Source organism: Zonotrichia leucophrys, chromosome 2, assembly GCF_028769735.1.
Source record: "Zonotrichia leucophrys gambelii isolate GWCS_2022_RI chromosome 2, RI_Zleu_2.0, whole genome shotgun sequence".
Lineage (NCBI taxonomy): Eukaryota > Metazoa > Chordata > Aves > Passeriformes > Passerellidae > Zonotrichia > Zonotrichia leucophrys.
Genome location: NC_088171.1, coordinates 71,472,796 through 71,494,492, shown reverse-complemented (window position 1 = coordinate 71,494,492; position 21,697 = coordinate 71,472,796). Strand labels below are relative to the sequence as shown.

The following is a 21,697-nucleotide window of genomic DNA, read 5'->3' as shown; positions in this document are numbered from 1 at the left end:
CTCGACCCGGGACGCCACGCTCCTAGCGGCAGCAACGAGTGGTGCCGAAAACCTGCGAACAATACCGGAAGCGAGAATCACCCGGGCGAGGGAACGGCAGCTGGAGCAGCGGGACTGTCTCCGGCGGGGAGGACGCTCCCGGGGGACCGACAAAGGGGGAAAATCTAGTGCTGGGAATCGGTAAAAGAGGAAGGCTTGTGCCTAGGACTGATGAAGGAGGAAGTCTCATGCCGGGGCGGTGGGAGAGGAAGTCTCGCACCGAAAATCGGTGAAGGAGGAAGGCTCATGCCTCGGCCGGTGAAGGAGGAGGTCTCGCACCGAAAAAACAGCGAAGGAGAGGATGGAATCCCTTTCAAAGGTCATTTTTAAAATTCATAGACAGTGGGGCGTAGATTGTGAGCTGAGAGACTTTATCCTCGTGGTGTCGAGGCTCCTGCGCACTGGGGTACTTAAGCAGCCGGAAGATGTTCTCCACCCGGAAGTGTGGGATGGTTGCCCTGGGGCCCTAGCGGAGGAGGCTCTGTCCTCAGGCTCAGGGCAAAATCTAAAATTATGGGGCAGGGTCATGCAGGCTCTGCAAAAAGTTCAGCAAGTTCAGCAGGAGTGGGGAAAGTGGAAGGCCACCCAGGACTGCTTGTGGGAAGAGTCCCAGCAGGGAGTGGGGGTGGCCAGGCAGACCGTGGATGATCATGGGGATTTACAGCGGCGGGGACGCTCTTCGCGGCTTCCGAGCCTAGGCGCCTCGGCTACAGGAAAAAAGCGGTCATTTTGGAACAGACTGCTGGAGGAGGTGCGTGGTGCCACCCTTAGCTCAGAGGCACGGAGTGCAGCCGTTAGCTGGGAGGTGGGGACGCTGCCATTAATTCGGACTTCGAGGGAGCCGGGGCGGGGCCTCCACCTTATGTGCCATGGGGTGGTGAGCCCCCAAAGGGGAAGGAATGCGGGCGCGGTCAGTGGGCGAAGAAGGGCTGCAGAACAGCGCAGACACGCACGAACAAGAAAGAGGGGAAAAGCACGGAAAACCTATTCTTACGAGATGCTAGCATCCCCCGGCAGGAGGTGGGGCAAGCCTAGAGGGAGGGATCAGCTCAATGCTAAGAAAAAGGGGCAGCAGTGGCGGTGACGATGTCGGACCCTCCTGGCTGCAGCGGGCGTGGGCAGCGCGGCAGGTCCGCAGCCCTGCGAACACGGCAGGTCCATGAGCGGACAGCTGCGTGGCCAGGCTGGTCATAACAGCCTGGTGAAGGGCCGGTTGCGGGGCAGGGGCGGCCAGGGGGTCCCGGTCCGTTACTGCCGGGCCCCACCAGCATCCAGGCAATCACCCGAGCCCCGAAAGGCGCTCCCGTCCCATGATGTTGGTCAGCGGTGAGGCCTGGTCCCCCGCCACGCCGCCTCTCAGAATAGTCTCGCCACGACCGTGTTTGAGTGCCCGCAGGATGGCTGCGGCAGCCCTGGTGCACGGCCTGGCCGTAGGACGCACTAGCAGAGCAGAGCCCCGCCGGGAGGAGGAACACACTGCCCGCCCCAGAGGCGCCACGCTGAGTCATTGCCGTGGCCGTCACCACGAAGGCGGCATGGAAGCTGCAAAAGATCATGGCCCACAGCAGCAAGGTGTCCTCAGTAGTCCTGGGAAATGGTTCAGGCCAGACGCTGGCTCTGGAGGAGACGACTGTCAGGTCAACATATGGTCAGTTAGCAAGCCCAACTGCATCATGATCTTGACAGGTCACACAACCCCCATCAAGAGCCTACAAGTGAACCCAAATGGGAAGCTCATAGTGGCAGAGTCCCGCTCAGGGTCCATTCGAGTTTGGGACCTGGAAGCCGGCAAAGTTCTTCGTACCCTACCAGGTAACAAAGCAAATATCTGCAGCCTTCATTTCCATCCTTTTGGAAGCTTTGTGGCATCTGGCTCTTTGGACACCAAAGAGTTGTGTCAGGACTGACAGGGATCTGCACCAGACTGTGGCTCGCAGATTCAAGCTTCTGTATTGTCCCTGTTCGGGCACCATTTGTCACAGTACAGGGAGGCTTGGGACTTTTAATATGAGAATTAGCAAGCTTTGTTTATTGATATACAATACATTCCCCCAAATCACCAACTCTCAGTCCAGCACCACCCTTTAGATTACTCAATCTTCAGTTCATCAAGAGGAGAGGAGTCCTTCTTGTACCATAGGCTTCCCCCGGAAACACCGTTGAAACCTTGTGTGTTTCCATGTCACTCAGCACTGCCGGGAAAATCCTTTGCCATTGTGACACCTTCCTTCCATGCTCAGTGCTCTCACCACTGTGCATGGACCAGAGCTGCTATTAGGGTTGTCTTTCAAGGATGCCTCGTCTCACTCCAAAAAAGGCACAGTCTCTCCTTCGGGACATCTGTCCCCCCCAAATTTTTACACCCCCTGGGGCCGAGGGGTACCCACACTGAACCCTCCTGGTTCTGAGGCACTGCGTCCCCCTAAATGCAGTCTCTGTGTCTCAGGAAAAAAAAAAATTGTTCCATCTATGGCCACACAAGAAAAGTCCAGCCAAAAGGCCACTCCATCATCTTTCCCCCCACTCAAGAGTCTTCTGCACTTCCCTCGTGGCCCATCCCCTCTTCTCTTATCTCTCTTCTCATTCAGCTCCAGAAGGATCAGCATTTCAAGGTTTCTGCCATGCAAGAAAAGGGTGAAATATCTCAGTCTCTGCCTCTCTGGAGCTTTGGAACTCTTACGCTGCCCTGCCGGGCACCTCCTCACCACACTCCCCCCCTTCTCCTCCTGGGCCAGCCGCTATCGAATTCAGACGCTGGCTCTCCTCTCTCTCTCTCACCTGGGTGGGGGGGTGGCTGCCCGATGTCTCTTGGTGCTCCTCCACCCTTCCATCCTTGGGCTGGGCCTACCTCATGGCTGAGTGGCTTTTCCCCTCCCCCCGCCCAGCTGGGACAGGGGGAGAGGTCCAAAGCCTTTCCCGCCAGAAATCCAAGAGAGACTACCAGAGGAGCAGCTTTGCTTTTTAACCCCTGTGTGTTCTCAGAGGCATGTCCAAACTTCAGTGGCTACACCAGGTGCTTATATTAAAATCTGAACACCTATTGGTCACCACAGCATATCCCAAAAAAAAACTACTTCCTGTCACTCAAACCACATGTGGTCTTGGTGAACTGGGGAAAAGTAGCTGATCTGTCTATCAGCAACAACCAGCTGATAGGAGTTTCCTTTGCACAAAGCACAGTCTCTTCCTTCGTTGTGGATCTCAGCAGAGTCCCAAAGTCAGATTCTGTTCCTCAAGGGTTGATCAGAGACGACCAGCCTCTTGTGCCACCTACCTCCACAGGGTCTTCCCTTCTCTGCATCTATGACAGGCCCTCAACGAGCTGCAGCAAGCCACAGAGCAGAGTGAAGCACAACTCGGAGAGTGAGAGGCACAGTCCTAGCAGTGAAGATGACCCGGATGAGAAGGAATCAAAGGCTGAGATCCAGAACCAAGAGGATTACAAAGAGATCTTCCAGCCCAAGAATGCAATCTGTTGAACTCCTCCTCAAAATGAGCCCTTCCCTGCCCCTTCTGAGGATGAGCCTGGAACTGCAAAGGAAGCAGTGAAGCCCAGCCAAGCTGTGGATGTCCAGACCTCGCTACCAAAGCAGGAGCTCCCTGATCCAGTCCAGAGGCCACTGAATGCCTCCTCAAATTCTTTGAGCAGAACAGAGCCATCAGTGATTCCTGCAACCAGGAATGAGCCCATTGGCCTGAAGGCCTCTGACTTTCTCCCAGCTGTGAAGAACCAAAGCCATGATAGTGCCTTTCGGGAACTGCTGCGCCTCATGGCTGTCCTGGACCAACAGCCACCACCTCCTCATGTACAAACACAGGTGGCCAAGCTTCCCCTGTTCGTGGTCTGGCTGGATTTCAGCTCTCTCAGTGTGTATGTCCTTTTCCCCTGCCCCTCTCCAGCATGGCAGGGAAGTGCAATCTGCCTGGCTGGTCACCCAGCCAGCCCTAGTGCCTTAGGGGCTGGATGGAGGACCCCAGTGGAGAGATGTGTGTGCTGTGTGAGGGGCCCTGGTGGCTGGAGGGCTCCATAGAGCCCTGTAGGGAAGCTGCTTCATTTCAGCTCTTCATCTCAGCATCCAGCTCTGGGCTGCTCTGTGTGCTGGCCTGTCCCTGCAGGAGGGCTCTGAGCCTGCTGTCACCCCTCCTTCCCGCTTGTGCTGTCGGTTCTTGTTGCCTGGCCCTGTGGGTCGGGGCCCTGCTCTCGCTGTGCAGCTGCTGAGGACTGCAGGCACCGCCCCACAAACGCCTGCTGTGGGGTGATGCCCTTTCCGTACAGAAAGGACTTCAACTGCTGTGGGGGACCAGCCCCTTTGGCTTCATCTGACATGGGCAAGGACACTGTGCCACTGTGCTGGTGCATCTCAAGGACCTGAACCAAGAGACTTTCTCTTGGCTTCTCAGCCATCCCTGCTGGCACCCAGGGCTGCAGAGGATATCAAATATCTGAACTAAATATACCAAATGACTTAGATTTGGAGCCAGGCTTGAATTTTGCAGTCCAGGCATATCTAGAGGTGTCTGAGCACGAGAGATTTACTGGAAACAGTTGTATATATCATTATAATAATATGTATTTGTAATGTATAGGACAATATGTATCAAGAGTGTTTCAGAGAGAGAACCCACGGCTTTGGATGTTTGCAAGAAGAGCATGTATAGAAGAAAATCGTTATTTTCTGTGCCCAACCTGGCTTGATTGGTGTACCGTCTACCAAATAGTTTTCCTTGTTTTGATAGAAAAGGAGCAGAAATATGGCTGAGTATCTCATCTGAGACTTTTTTTTAGCACTTCAAGAATGCAGAGGATATCAAATAAACCCTTTAACACCCTGCATTGTAATATCTGTACAAGACAGCTTAGAGATTGTTGTTCTGCTATTACTCCCTAGTAAAGTGGGCCAAACCAGACCTTCAGGGCAAAACTAATAAAACTTGTCAAGTTTATTTTGCAGGACTGAATCTTTAGACACCCCCGCAACCTGTAAACCCCGCTCCATGAAGGCCATGACTAGTCATTGAGCAATCCAGCAGCAGACCGCACCAGGGTTGTGAGAAATTCCATGGCCGAACGGGAAGAGATGCTGGCACAGAGAAAGACTGGGGGAGAGGTTCAACAGAAATGTTTTCAATCATGGTTCAAAGTTTTGGAAGAATTCAATTGTGTAATGGTTTGATTGCATGTTCATAATTGTTGTTTTTAAAAGAAAAGTCTTGTTTTAAGGAATATCCAACAAGTAGAGTTTGAACTCTGGCCAAGTTCTGACTCTACTTGAACGGAATGATCAACTGTTTTATCACTTGTGTGTGTGTTACCTGATTGATTTCCTGAGCATCAACAGGAAGAAGCCTCTACAAAAGTGCCAAAAAGCTGAGGAAGAAGTCCTGCAAAAATGTTTTGAGTCATGGTTCATACAGTCCCCATGACTTGTCGCCTTTGATTCCATCTTATTAGGCCCCTGGCATTGACTTTGGACCTTACAGTTTAAACAAGTGTTAAAAAGATGTTTTAGTGTTGTTCTTTAACAACCAGTTAAGAATAGTTAACATTTTGCTTGTGAAATACTTACAGTTAAGACAAGTTTGTTACGGTTATGTTGCATTGTTCAGTTTCAGTACATTTTTACCAGTTACACGTTTCCCACTTGTCAGTTTTAACCTTAGCATTTTCTATGTTTTAGCTGGTCATAAAAGGAGGGGGAAATGTGGGCTCAAGATATCACAAGATGTCACGCTCATAACGTGATGTCGCGCTCAGGCGAAACCGCTTCCCTTTTACCCTGGCTAGCTGTTAATAAAGGCCATTTCACCGTCATTTCACATTGGAGTCTGCGTGGGCTTTGGTCCGTGTGGCAGGGGCGCTGCCACCGAGCTGTCCTCGACCCGGGACGCCATGCCCCTGGCGGCGGCAACAGACAAAGCTGTGTTGAACCAGACACACCTGACTTTCATGTTCCCAGATTTAGGTAGCACACCATTGTTACTCCCATTTTTACCACACAGAAATCCATATTCACAACATCTCAAAAGAAAAAAATTATCCCTACCAGTCAACTTCAGGAAATCAAGATATTCTTTTCTCCCCATCTCCTAAGGCTCTCTTCCCTTCCTCTGCCCCTCATTTACTCACCATGAGCTTCAGCTGTTGGTGCAACTCATAGAGGAAACCTCAGCAGCAGCATCTCTCACCTGGAGGAGGTCTGAAGATCAGGGCGAGGTGAGGGAAGAGGAATCAGGTTACCAGAAAAACTCTCCTTTGTTCTCCAGCCTGTAGTATGGAAAAAGAAATCAATATTGAGTTTCAGTTGAAAATAAAAAGGTTTTATTTGAAACACTCTCTCTGTCTTTGGATAAGGTATATTTTCTACAACTAATAAGTTCTATATCTTTTTATATACTTTTAAGTGAATATGTAACTAATATGGTTTTAAAGTAAACTTTGTAAAAGACATTTTAATATCAGCAAATTGTAATTCCAAAGCTAGCTGTTGAATTGAGCATGCATCCAAGGTTATTTCTGTTCCTCAATATAATAGTATTGGGTTAGTGCATTAAGATAAAATGTGCTGGTTTTTGTTTGTTTGTTATTGAAAGGGTATTTCTCCCTAGAAACATGTACGTCTTTTATCTTTATAGAGCTATATTAAGACAGAGAAAAGAATGGACAAACGTCTCTTAGTGTGCACTTCCACTTTGTCTGCAGCCTAATTACTAATTTTATTTGTATGCATTAACATTTGAAACAACAAATAAAATTACTTGTTATTTAATAAATACATAAAAATGTAGAATCCATGTGCTAACTTAATTATACATAACATCTTTCCCATCCTGGAAAAAAAATCTAGAGTGCCCAGGAGAGAGGGAAGGGAAGGAGGGAGAGGGTGGTGGCAATTGCTTTTCTGGGAAAATGGAGTTGCAAAAACATCCCAGGAGGTTGGGCAGATGAGGAGGAACAATGGAGTGATGGGACTGCATGGAAGGTCATACTGCTGTTGATACTTTTAGAGACTGGAAGAAGTGAGGGAAAAAGGAAAGACTAAACACAACTGCTTCCCAATGGTACCACCATGGTATGTCCCCTTGCTCAAAAAGGATGGCAGCAGCAATCCCAGCACTGCTTGGAGCTACCCAGTGCTAGACAGTCATGGATTGCCCAAGAGCCAGCCTTCACATCAGCAGGATAGGACAGGCAGAGCATTCTTCCTGGGCCATCCTGCCCTACAGGGCCACCAGCACCACAAAATGCTCTTTAACCTCGTCTCCCCATAGCTACAGGAGAGACTCAGCCCCCAGGACTCCTCCCTGGTAACCCGCCAGCACCAGGGTTAAGGAGCTCCTGAGGGCTGGTTGTCTGAATCACTCTGAGTTTTGGGCCCAGGTGCTCTAAGAGTGATAGCACTAAGATAACACCAACTGTAACCAGTCTGGGACTTCCCAGTCCAAGATGAGAGTCCAGTGAGGGGCCACTGAGGTCTTGGACTGGAGTACCTCCCCTGCAAGCAAAGTCAGAAACGGGGCTGTCCAGCCTGGAGCAGGCTTCGGAAGAGTCTCATGATACATATAAATACCTGAGGGGAGGGTGCAAAGAGGACGGAGCCAGGCTCTTAACGCTGACCTGTGACAGATCAGACTCAATGGGTACAAACTGAAATACAGTTCTCTCAGAACACCAGGAAACACTTTTTCACTCTGAGGGTGACCAAGCACTGCGACAAGTTATCCAGAGAGGTCGTAGAGTCTCAGTCCTTGGAAATATTCAAAATATCTCCAAGATATTTTGAAAAGATATTGCATCAAGGCCATATCTCAGCTGGGTCATATATACATATGACCTTGCTCCAGCAGCACTGCACCTTCATCTCCAAGAGACAACTGGGCACAGAGGAACTTCCCTGTGCCTGCATTTCTCCTGGAAGGAAGCCCAGAGGAATTGCAATGTGCATGTTCAAACTCCAGCCTGGGCCAGTAGACTGTGGGATCTCAGGATCTGAGTCCTGGGATGCCAGGCCCCCGAGACCACCCTTGGGGGGCCCGGGAGTCCTGGAATGTTGCCAGAAGTGTCTGGTGGCAGGACTTTGACCCTACACGGGAGACGACACCTTTATGAAGATAAGAGGACTTCACCGGGGTGAAGGGTGGAAAGATTAGCTAATTAGAGGGTGAGAAACAGGGTTTAGGATTTATGTACAGGGGGGTTTAGAGGAGTAAGATGGAGGAATTGGGGTGTGTCCTACCCTCCTTCTTCTTCCTCCTCTCCTCCATCTTCTTTGGCCACGGTGGCACCTTTGGATTGGTTATTACTAAGAGTACACCGAGTTATAACAATAGATGGTATTGGGGAAAAATGATAAATATTGTATACGTAGCAAGGGGTATAAAGATACGTGGCGGTCAGGGGGACGATACAGTGTGCCCATGGCTGACTGCTGAGCCGATCTCTGTTCGGCTGAAAGAACATCTTTTAGATAAACAATTAATAAACATAAAACCAGAAAGAAGAACTGAAGCCGCTTCTCGTCTTTCGATACGCGGGCTGCCCCAAGGCCACCCTGGGCCTTTCCAGGCCCCTCAAACAGCCGAGATAAACCGGACAGTAGACAAGAAAGTAAAATTCACTGACGAGTGTCGTCATAGCTGGTGATCCCCCTTCACTTATGTTTTCTGCATGCTGCACCTGCACTGACAAATGCAGGTGTTTCATGTCAGCCACACTTAAGCCACCTGACAAACTAGCTCCTTCTCCTGAGGGACAGGCCCCCATGGCTGGCACACCCAATTTTCTAGTCAATATTTCATCATTGCTTTTAAAATATACCTTCCAGTTCATAATAAATGGAATAGGCTTTCAAAAGAGAATTTGCTGCAGAAAAAAAATTGCTCATATATTACTGCATACAAGTATTTGAGCCCCTCTAAGGCAGAAATAATACTACAGGCAGTACAGAAAAATCTTTGAATACATTTGTACTTTCATATACTATAAGTCTTGGTTTAAAAAGTGAAGTGTTTTTTCCAGAAAATTTAACTGGGAGATTAGGACCTGGAGAAAAAAATGAGCCATTTATCCTTTAGTATGTGGGGTCAATTTAATTTTCAAACCATACCAAATTGAATTATGCATACTTTTATTTTTTTAATATTAAAACAGTCTCAAATGTAATAGAAACATTAAAGGGAATATGGCATTGTAAAAGGAAGACTTTTGCAGTGTGGAAAAGAAAAAAAAAAAAAAACACAGGATGGAAGGTAGTACCCACCCCATGACAGGTTAAAGGCTTGTCACTTGAGGAATTCTTATTGTTTATACACACATGTATTCCTTTGGCTAGGGCGGTACACCTAAATAGCATTCTTACTTCCTCTCTCTGTGCTCAAGGTCTAATAATACAAATAGAATTAGAGATAAATGTCATTTTTATGCTTGTTTTTCATCCCTGGCAAGTCTATAAAGCAATCTCTAGATAAAGTTTCAGAACTAAAATAAATTCGCACACTTTACAGTAAGTCTAGATGGGCTGCAGAAGTAGTTACATTGAAACGCCATCTAATTACAGAAAAGAAATCCTTCCTATCTAGACCCCATACAAAAGCCTGCATCCCATCTTTTTGCCTTAAAGGGGAAATCTCAGAGCCCAGCTGTTAAATATTCTTAGGCTGGAGTGGGCTTGGAAGGCAGCTTTAGACCACACATCACCATTTCTAGAAGATGCCTTGAGCAGAGGGAAAGAGGGATCACACACTTTGCCTGTGAAGGATGGGTCGCCCTGGCTCTTTGTACTTTGCTCCTTGCATTTACACAGGACTCTCCACATGGATGGGAATAAATTGGTACTTTTTAACACAGGAATGACACCTGCTGCAGTCTCACAGGGCACCAACAAGCAGGCCTGACACCAGTGTTTCATTACCACCACCAGAATCACAGTGAGTGACAGCCAGAAAATTGTTAAGTATTTCAGCAGGATTGGGGCAGAGCTCTGATTAATATTTAAGCACCTATGTTTGCAGAAGCAACATTCTTATTTGCTTTAAAAATACTTCTCATTACAGTGTAGTCCAGCATTCATAAGGCAAACTATAGCCATGTGGTGTTTGTGAATAATCTCATCCTTCGTTTTCTTGTTTGAGACAATTTTCATAACCATACGGCAGTATCTCAGTAATTCACACTGTAATTGAACTGGAACTGCTGGATTAAGACAATCTTCCATCTTCAACGCCTACCTGCAGAACCAATTTACTTCAGAATCTACCTCACAAATGGAATACTGTGGAAACTGACAATTTTCTGATTGCAACTATTGGCTGCAGGTACTGGAATGGCAGGAGACTGTGCTGCGTCTGTGAGTTTCTTCTGTTTCTGGCTCTTACTGCCATAAAACACCTCAACCATGAAGAAAAAAAATTGCTCTCATAACCTTGAATTAGATCTCTGTCTGCAACAACAACAACAAAAACAAAAATCTGAGGTGAAGGTATGGAAAGATACTGAAGTAAAGTTATTTTCCCAGCTTAGGTGGGAGTTCCTGGAATGCAAATAAACCAAAATAGTAAATGTTCTAAACCCAAATGTGAAAAATACTAGACCTGAAGTAAAGGCCTGGAAAAAAATACACGAGAGGAGTGGGGAGCACACCTTAAATTGAGCAGGGCTCTTCCTCAATGGAACCTGTGCAGTAAATCTCTTACGCTGTCAACTGTTTGAAACCTTGGGAGCCTTTGCTGGGGAGCCACAAAAATTACAGCAAGTGACCTTGAAGAATCACAATCACAAATTTTCACCATCAGATGGTTGCACTTCTATCACTGTCCAAAACACAAAAAGCAGCAAAACTTAGTCTTCAATTTGGTATTGAGATTAGCTATGCTATGGATAAAATCCTGGAAATTAAAATGCAGTGAAATCTAATGGACATACCAGTGCCAAGCCAGGTCAAGTGAGAACTGTGTGCATCTAAGTACAAAATTTTATGTGTGTTGCAAGCTCATATCTTTATTTTCTCCTTGGAAATGGATTCAGTGATCAAAGTAACCTGTAATGGGGTTCACATATGGAAGTCCAACAGCCTCTGATGAGCAGTACTTTCAACCATTGTCATTTCTGATGTGGGTCTGCAAGGACTAGACATTAATTATCAAAAATTAATGGAATCACATATGCATGTTCTGAAGGAAGACTGTGCAGATGACATGTGTGAACAGACTTGGTGTAAAACTCCACATCTTCCTGTGCATCAGTAGGAGGGTGTTCATTTACATCAGCTGAATTTCAGACTGACACTATTCAGAATAACTTTTCAGAAGGTTTTGAAATATGAGCCTTCTTAATAAAAGGGTGGATTTACTTATGATAGTTTATATCTGCTTTACTTTCTTGCTACTAGTAAATCTGTCAAATGAGTGTTCAAGGTACTCTCTAAAATTCACTGCTCCAGGAACCTAATGACGATTTCATGTATCTTAAAGCACTGTGTATTACTACTAAAGTGGTAGATGAAGCTATAAACAAAATTCAAATGATTGTGAAAATACCATTATTTATCTTAAAGCTGTCACTGTAGCACAGGAGAGATTGTTTCTACTCAACCACATATAGCATCATGTAAAGTTTTTATAACGAAAGAGTTAAAAGGCTACCAATGAGCATAAACCAGAATACCATGGATTGGCTCTTAACAGAAATAGAAAGCAGAGTGAGTTTTGTGCTTGGAAATATTCCATGAATGAGTCCAACATGGTAATTTCATTTGATAAAGGAGATGTCAGTCTGTAATTCATAAGGCACTTCAGTCCTGTGAGCATTAAAAACTGAGCCAGTTTAAAAGACTGCATATATTAAGGTCCTGGTCCCTTAGTCAGGTAAAATAAAATATTTTGCCTATGTCAAAGAAATCTTTGCCGTAAGGCTTCAAGATTGTATTGTAAGGGAGAAATATTGCCCTCTGTTCAGGCAGTAAAAGCCTGGTATTCAGAGAGCCAGTGTGCTTCTGAAGTATGAACATGACAGGATTTCTGAGCAAGGAGTAAGCGAAGCCATTTTGGAGACACATCTGCACACTGACAGGAGTCTGAGAAGGGCAGTCTTCCCAGTCACAGTGCACTTTAAAGAAACCCTCCCTTTAACTGCAAAACCCTGCTTTGCCTAAATGCCCCTTTCAAACCTTGTTTTGAAAGGTAATTCATAAGGAGTGTTCACACATGACTAACAGCATGGGGTTGCTGCTTTCATCGACCCTTGAAATGTAATCACTCAAAACTATAAAACAGCTTCTGCTGAGGAGAATGGGTTTGCCTGAGGGGAGATGATTTGCACACCAGGGCCACCTGTCCACACCCCAAAGCAGCATGAGCTTAATCCCTTCAGAAGCAGCTGTGATGTGCCCTCTTGGAAAACCACCAAGTGGCCAAAGGATACATCTACCAAATCTAGACAGAGCATGTGAGCAAAATGCTTTTGCCTTCATCCACAGAGAAGTTAGGAGGCAGTCGCTCAGAGCAAGCCAAAGGTACTGATCTACCTGACTCCTCTGCAATCACACAAGCTTGCACAAAAAGAGTTTACAGGCTATGTTTGGATGTGTATAATTGGGAAACTGTCTTTAAGGAACCTAAAAGATATTACCCACAAGTTCTATCTTCCTAGAAAAAGCTAGGTCTTCCTTACCCTGAGAGGTGTCACACCACAGAAAATACTTCTTGCTCCACTGCCTGAGCCACCTGACTGAGCTGGTACAAAGCCAGTGCAGGCTGCTACTGAACTGAGAGGTACCTTCTTCATGTTCAATTCAGAAAACAATTCACTGAGAGGGATCATTCCATAGAAAAATAAATTTCTGATGCCTCCAGAGATAGATATGTATCCAAACCTTGCTTTAAACTCTGTATTGAAGGAAGCTGAGCTGCAAATAATCAAAATACAAATCCACATTAATCCAACAGGGAAGTAATAGGCAGTGTGATTACCCAGGACTTTCTGGTCTGACTTCCATGCAGTATCCCAGCCTATCTGAGCAAGAGCTTAGAACTTCCAAGTCTGGCACTGGAGGACAAAATCAATCACTTGACTGAAAAAATAAATATGAGTTACTTAGGTATTGTGGCATGCAGGGAGGTTATCTGCAGTAATACTAGTATTTCTGATGTCTGTGCATTTTAAACCACACTGGTTGAGAAATAAATTAATTGCACAGTCATTTACTGCCAAACTGTCCTGCAAAGCTGAGGAGGCACTGCCAAGCCCTTCTTATTGTAAGATGATCTGAAATACAGAGGGTAGTTTACTTCTGTAATTGACCTGAGGAATAACTGTAACACAACAAACATTCCTATGATTAATGGTACTTCAGATAATAGCATATACTGAAAACAGAATACATTGAGAAATATGAGAAACTCTGGGTGATTTGTTCCTGTGTTTCTTCATTCAAATGTTAGAAGCAGTTTTAGACAGATAAGATGACAATGAGGAATGAGACTGCAGAATGCCAGCCTCAAGTATGTCGCAGTCTTAGTGGAGAAGGCAAAATCTGGGCATGAAGAAAAAAAAGCTCCAGTCTTAGCTAAAACACAGCTACTCTCTCTCCATCACCAATTTTGAAAACTCTAAAGTATTTTCCCCCGCTGCTCCCTAGGGTGGCCTACTTAGTTAATTGTGTTCAGATTGAAATTAAGTTCTAGTAGGGAAAACCCTTCAAGCTGTGAAAAGCTTCTGACATCATTGTATTATTTTTAAAATGTTCCTCCATCACGTAGCTATGAAGTGTCAAGACTACAGTGCTCTGGTTTGGTCCAGAACTTTTCAGTAAATCACTCCATTCCACAATAGGCACTTAGCAGGATAAAAACTGACTCAATCTCATACACAAACCCTTTATTTTTAGTGATTTTCCAAAGCCATTGATTGCAGTGTTTTCTTTATCACTGAAACTGAATGTGTTTCTATCCCCAAAAGGTTTAAGTGAAAGGGATAATAAATAAGAATAATTCTCCTGATTTTATATAAAGTCATGACTTAAAAGGATTACAACACGATTTGTTGTTCAGTAAGTATTACAGACCAGATTTAAACTGTGTTATAATCAATGGAATTTTTTCCTTGGGGCTTAAATTGGCTCCATATCAAGACACACACACAGAGATTCTCTCCTCCCCAATACCTCAGAAATCTCTCAGGTTAAATGCATAAGCTCTATTACACCACTTGCTGTAGCCTCCCAGCTTAAAGGAGGGAGATGGAACTGGCACAGTTTGAGCAGTACAGTGCCATAAATTCACAGATACCAACTCTCTGGGAAAAGGGCACACAGAAATTGATAAAACACATATATCCCACAAATACCAACTGCTTTGAAAGAGCTGCCATCAGGCTGCAAAGCCAAGCAGACAAAATAGCCCAGGACTGAACTGGGAGTGCGTGCACATCACCACAGTGTGCTTCATCAGCTCACTGCTCTGCAGCCCCCCACTCAGCTCAGAGGTCTCTGCCCACTCCTCCCAGCCCCAGGCTTCCCCCCAGGCAGCTGATGTCTGCCCGCACCTCCTGATGTGCAGGATTATTGCAAGAGCAGCACTGCACAGCCAGAGCTACCTGCCTTCTTTACACAGGCTCCACTGGAACTGATTTGGCAGCTCCTTCACTTTGGTTCACGACCAGCACCAGGTTCAGCCCAGCAGGCATGAAAAAGTAGTTCTATGGAGTGGCCTGCCCCCTCAGAAGAGCTGTCCTTTGTTCTGACCTCATTCCTCACATCTTATGCTTGTATCCTTTTGCAACTTAACCTCCTGCTGACAAAATACCTGCTTGCTCTATATCCCTCTGGCCAACAATTTTCCTAGAGCATCCTGATGAGAAAACCCTGGTATGCTAATTCCTCCACATCTTCCTCTGTAAGGACTAATTTAATGGATTTCACTTTGGGGTAGAACACCTGATAAATGGCCAAGTCTGAGACCAGGACACCTTTGTCCCTATAATTATCTTCCTGTGCACCAGGCAAAGAACAGCTCTATCTGACACCCCTATAGGAGGAAAGTTTCACAACTCTATTCAAACTTCCAGAATCAAAGAACACCTGAGTGTAGTACCCACTTTCTGCTCCCCTTGCACTTTTAGCCACTGTTTGCATCTTTTCACCTCATATCTAGAACTCCAAATGCCTTTTCCCAGTCTTTACTGTATCATTCCTCATAAACAGGTGAATAATAGAAATGGGGAAATATTTTTCTGAAAAGAGAATTTTTTTCCCCTTCTAACAAAAATTTAAATGAGTTTGTATCTTACAGATTGTGACCAGTGATTTCATTCCCGAAGTCATCACGTTATTTTCATTAACCACAGGACAATGGCACCTCAAGGTTAGTGCCCAAGATCTGAAAGTTCAGAATTTAGGTGACAGCAATTGCATGAGCCATGAGAAAGACCACACTCAGTTAAGCACTGTTTAACATGCTGCCTACATCTGCATGGTAACAATGAGGGCATTATGTCCAAATCCTGTGATAACACCCACATCAGAAACTGAAATCCTACATTTAAATGATAAGATGGTGATGAAAGCCATAGACTGCGTGACAAAGCAGCACCTGCAATCTCAGTCCTAAACTCTGAGCTGATGGGAGATGGACGTGAATGCTGAAGGAACAAGGAGAGTATCTATCACTTTTGTATCCTGTATTCATGACACAGAGAAAAGATACCACATCTGAACAAATAATACAGAATGATCCTGGTCTCTGAATAGTTTGTGATTGAAATGAGTAGGCATAATTGATCCACAGAGCTCTAGGCCACAAAAAGCAGTAATTAATTCACCCAGCATGCCTCTCTGTATTTTAAAAGTGACTAATGCTCATCTACCTAGTCTTGTACTGGAACCAGTATCTTGTACTTGAAGTACACATTCCAAACAAGTGATATGAACATGGTCAGAAGGATGGGGAAAAAATTTGTGGGGTTTTTGTTGTGTTGCTACCAGAGCTCCTAGTTCACAATCTGTGCTTTATTTGCTGTCTCCACTGGTGTAATTTTAGCTTCCAGCTATAAGATCATGTCACACGCTTGTCTAGACCTCATTACTCTCTCTCCTTGAAAGAACTTCTCCACTGTAAACCTGTCACCTCTTGATTCTCATTGCTGATAAAATAAACTGAGATACTTAAGTCTTGTTTCAACACCAGATCCCCAAGCCCTCAAAAAACATTTACTCTCACTTCATTCATGTTTCAAAAAATCCTTTTGAAACAGCAGACACTGGAACACTCTGTAACAATCTCACTGTGGCCACACATGGGTCACATACTATTAACTGATAGCTTACTTATAGTTCAGTTAATAATATCAACACATAGATCATAACCTAGTAACTAATCAGTAAATCAGCCATAAGTATTACCTGTGTTTCACCTATATTTCACCCTTCCTGAAGTACAACAGAGTGCTGTTACCTATATATTGTCCATCTCTCTCTCCTTTCCCATCTCCTTTGAGAGAGATTCTAATTTCTGAATTCCAGTTGTTCCTTGAGACCATTACCACTCCACCAAAGCCTGTTTATACTTTTAACAATAACTAAGACCAAAAGAGTCCCAATTTCCAAGAGTGTTAAGACACAAGTCTGACACTTATTTCACCTAAGTTTATGTTCATTTGCCACTTCCACTTCTATCTTTCATTTCTTTCTATAACAGAAAAAAACCTTTGTTCTTCATCAGTCAATTGTGTTATTCCAGAATTTCATTCATATCAGTGAAAAATAAGAGGTGCTACAAAAGCTCACAACCTATTCTGATCATTTTTAAGAATGGTTTTCTTCTAGATCTCAAATTTCAACTCATTTTCCTTAATATTAGTCTGAAAAAGTATCTCTTTCATGTCACAAGCTGAGATGTTCTGCATGACAACAGCAATTACTGTGTGTAATAAAGCACTTAATAATCTCTATTAGGATGTCTACTGAGACTCATTATGTCTCCAAGTCTTAGCCCTCAGAGTAGTATTTTGCAGCTCTGTAAATCTTGATGTTGACATTAGCAGTAGTCACTGGTCATGGATACAGAATACAACTGAAATTAAGAGGAAGGTGAGTAAATATGGCAAAACAGCTCACCGTGGCAATATTTTCACATTAATCTGTGGATGACAAAAATAAGAGCCATCTTTGGTTTTTCCATTTTAGTGGCATGCATGAGAATTAGTCACATAGCTGGATTTGAAGTGTTGGTCTGAATGACCAACAAAGTATTTAGAAACTACTATGACATTCCTAAGTGGAATTCTCCTATTGAGAAGTGAATATTCCTATTAATTTTAATGATCTAAATGCACTGAGTCTGAAACCCCTCAAATCAGAAAAATTAAAGTTGCAGCATTCTCATGGTTTACAACATTTCAAATGTCCAGTTCCTCCCCCTCTTTTCAAAATGAATGTCACTTTCATTCAGTTGCTTTAGGATTTTGGTTGGGGGGCTTTGTTTGGTTTCTTGGTTTGGTTTTAGGTTTGGGGTTTTTTGGGGTTTTTTTTTTGTTTGTTTGCTTTGGTTTTTTGGTTGTTTTTTTTTTTTTGTTTGGTTTTTTTTTGTGAAAGTCATCTGTAGCAAATTGTCCTTTTCAAAAATCTCCCTCAGGAACCTAAAAACTGAAACTGGCACATTCCATGCAACACAGGAAAGCAAAGACATAAGATCAATGAGTAGAGAAACTTTGAAGAAGCAGCTGATCCCACTCAAGCCCAAAAAGCTCCTTGCCATTTTCTCCTGACTTTGCTAATCAGGACAAAGCAATTCAGATGCAAGAGCTCATTTATAATGTCATCCTTCAGGTCAGTCTCAGACAAACAGTGCAAAGCAAAAGCACTTTGGTGTTCAATGAATCATGTTTTGAATATGGAATGTGAATGAGCTTGCTGCTGAGGGAGAGCAATGGGCAGGAGCCCAAAGTGTCAACAAATGGAGAAGTAGGTGTGAAAAATGAGGTTGTTTGTGAGCCTGGTGAATGGAGAATGGTCGGTCAGAAGGATGAGAATGAATAAAAGTGAGAGATCACTCGGCTAAAAAGTGGCAGCGTTTTCTACAAAATGCCAAGGTGAGTATCTGAAGAGCAATCTACTGTCCCTTCTCCCCAGCAATCACAAACTAGGTGGACTTTAAATCATTAAGTTGCAAAAAATTGCATTGAAAGCAGATATTGCGAAGGGTAGGCGCAAGTGCCACCACTTTGGGCAATCCAGGGTGAAACACTAATGGGCAGATATCTCAGAGGCTTGGAGTCTCAGCATTTTCTGGAAACAGGATCCGTTAAACTCATCCCAGTTGGAGCACCAAAACAATGAGGCTTTGCTGTTGCTGACAGACAGAAACAATCAGTCAGGAATAAAGGAATAAATGTGAACAAAGCAAGCCCCTTGTTTCTGCAAAGATGTTTATTTTTAGGTGCAGAATCCAACATAGCTGCACACAGCCACAAGTTTCTGCATGAGCAAATATGCACAAATAGGTCTGATCCTGAAAGAATTTCCCCTTAACTTCACTAAGAGCAGAAATAGATGCTAAAGGCTAATTCTCTGCCCTGAATTCTTCCAATTCTCTGAGCAGCTGCAATAATTTGACCTGTGAAATACAGAGGTGAGAAATGATATCATCATTCAGCCCCAAGGATTTTGTGAACTCATCTGACTCAAAAAGAACCAAAAATATAAATATTTTCCAAGCTCCAACCATACAGCTGATCCTCATAATGCTATCAATGCAGAAGACTTGAGACAGCAGTCAAAAGGTCATAAAATCAATACACAGAAAGTCATCTCACAGAAAAGCCAATAGGAGAATACCTTTGTTTCAGAACAGGGGAGAAAGGTACACATCCCTGATGGTTTCTAGGTGGCAGCTTCTCTGTTGCTTTGAAAGGCCAAAGGGGCATCTTTGATTTTATACATCCAGCTTACTTTTGCAATCAGTCCCATACACATACAGACACCGTTATAAGATCAGTTCTTTAACACAGAGGTAAACACTATTCCTCCTGGACAATTTACAAGCAAGGAATTAGAGATGTGCCATCTGATCCTTGAGCTTTCTGGATGGACCATAAACAGGACTCCTCTGTGCAGGATACAGATGGAGCAGGGCTTGGGCGCCTATGGCTGAAACAGGGGTGAAACCACACAGGGTGCAAACACAGCCCAAGTAAACCCTGTAGCACAGCCCTGCTTAGGAGAAGCCCAGCATTCATTCACTTCCACCCCAGAGCTGTGGATGCCTTCAGGACTCCCCCCAAACCCTTCCAAGGATACAGTACAATTGCACAGCACATCTCCAACTGACAGTCTCTGTTGTGGGAATGCCACTGGATGGATGTCAATCCTTTCATTTACAGGTGGTTTTCCATCTGGATGTGGACTGTTCTGAAGGGTGGTGAAAACTGCACAGGTGGGATGTCACAGCCCACTCAGGATGGAGCATGCTGTCCATAATAAATGCTCATTTGGCTGATCAAAGACACCAGTCCACATGTCAGGGATCTCTTATCTTATGATATAGCTGCTGTAATTCCAGAAACTAGCCCACTACATAATGAGAGAAGTGTTGGCTAACAAGCTGTCAACTTTTACAACACCTTTTAACATGCTCCCAGTCCTTACAGCAAACTTCAGTACAGAGTACAGGGTAAGAATATGAAAGATGCACTTTGCCAAGACAAAGTAAAAGAGGAGAGAAATAAAGACACAAAAGAGAGAAAGAGAAGGAGAAAGATCACCAGTGCTTAGATCCTACGTTGGTTCTGCTACCACGGATAGTCCAAATCTGGGGTCAAAAGAGAGAGAAAGGGACCAATCCACTTCCTCTTCTGGTTTATCTGATGCATATATCTTATGTAAAATAGGTTTTTCGCACCATTCACATTACATTATTTGTGCATGCACAGACAGCCCTTCAGAGCCCTCCAGAAGTGAGTGGGGCTGAGGGGGAGTCGCTGCAGGCACAACAAGCACAAGCCTCAAGGCAGAAACAGGAGCTGCCTGAGAACAGTGCTGCTCCATCTCCACAGGACCCTCTCTTGCACTAACAACTTTCCTCTTGCAACAGTCAGAATACTCAAGAATAAAACATGCTTATCTGCTTATGCCCAGTCCTCCACACAAGATTACCCTGGAAATGATGTATTTTCTTCTTGCATGAGGTGGCAACCATAAGCATAGAAAAATGGACTGCCACACTGCAGATGAAGGGGAAAAAATTGAAGACCCACAGAAAGGATAGAGAAAGATATGATACACAACTTGCTATAGTGTAAGAAATCCCAGCTATTCAGTTTAAGTTACAAGCATTTGTGTACATCATAATGCATTTACTGCAGTGCCTTTTTTCCCAGCAACCTCCCTGTCTCCAAACTCTACAATCTCTTTTACCTGTTAAGACCCCAGTATAAAGTCTCCCACAGAACATTTTGCATATTTTCAGGTCTCAGCTACAAGTAATACAACTAACCTGGGCATATCCATTATTCCTCTGCAGCGTTTCCAGAGTTCTTGAGGGGTTATGGGCTCTAAGTGTGAAAAGCTCTAGTAGCACTTGTACTTTGGAGAAGCTTGAGGAAAATAAAATCCAAGTGTTGTAGCTAAAGAGGAAGGTTTCATCAACTGACAGAAATGTGCAAGAGTCTCGCTTGCATTCAGCTGGCAGTGGAAACTACCCTGGTTGCTCTGTGTCATGGTTAAAAATGGTACTCCCACTGAGACCCTCCAAACTACATGCCCTTCACTCCCTCGCTCCTCCTCCCTCTTCCCCTTCCCCTGTGGCAGGATGGAGAGGAGAATTGGAGCCACAAAAGGTAAAGATTGTGGGTTGAGAAAAGAACAATTTACTGGAAACAGCAATGACGTGTGGAAATTAACAATAACAGTAATAATACTAATAACAAAGTTGTGCAAGAAACAAAGGATTTGCACATGAGTTCTCACCCCTAACAATACCCAACCTCTCCCTCCACCATGCTACACCAACCCACAAGGGACCATTTCCCCATCCCTGGAAAATGGCCTGAGGTGGTACAAAACAACTTCCAGGTACCATAGCCCCTTCCTGGCTGTTGTCATCTTATTGCAAAAGTCCTATACCTTCTCAGAGATTTCTCATGGGAATCTCCTCGCAGCACTGACTCCTTCTTCACAGCACAGCCAACAAACTCCAAGTCTCTCCTCACCCACCTAACCCACTCTTTTGTGGCACTCATCCTCATTGGACACAGCTGTGGCCTGTTAAGGGCAGGCCTGCTCCTAATCTTTGGGGATTAGTACAGCTACAACTCCTCATCGGTGAGACTGCCTTCTGCACTATCTTTATTTTCTTACATTCTATCCCTCCACACCTGGCTACTGCAAAAATTAATCCTGTCCTCCTGAACCAGGACACTCTGCTAAATGCATAATGAGATCACGAGTATCTAGCTGTGCTTGCTTCTCTCAAATATTTAGTCAAAGGAATAGAAGCAAAAGCAATCATCTCAAGAGTGCAGTAAGAACAAACTTTTTTTTGTTTAAAAAAATAAATATCAGGAAAAAGAAAGACTATCCATATGATCTCTCAATAGAGATTCATATGGATCATATGAAGGATCCATGGATCTACTGATCCACAGTTCCACATTTTTACCTTTGAGATACCT

At 44.4% G+C, this 21,697-nt stretch overlaps 1 pseudogene; it reads left to right on the top strand.

Moving 5' to 3' along the window:
• Positions 1 to 1,349: 1,349 nt before the first annotated feature.
• Positions 1,350 to 4,070, top strand: LOC135443696 (katanin p80 WD40 repeat-containing subunit B1-like; annotated as a pseudogene).
• Positions 4,071 to 21,697: the final 17,627 nt, after the last annotated feature.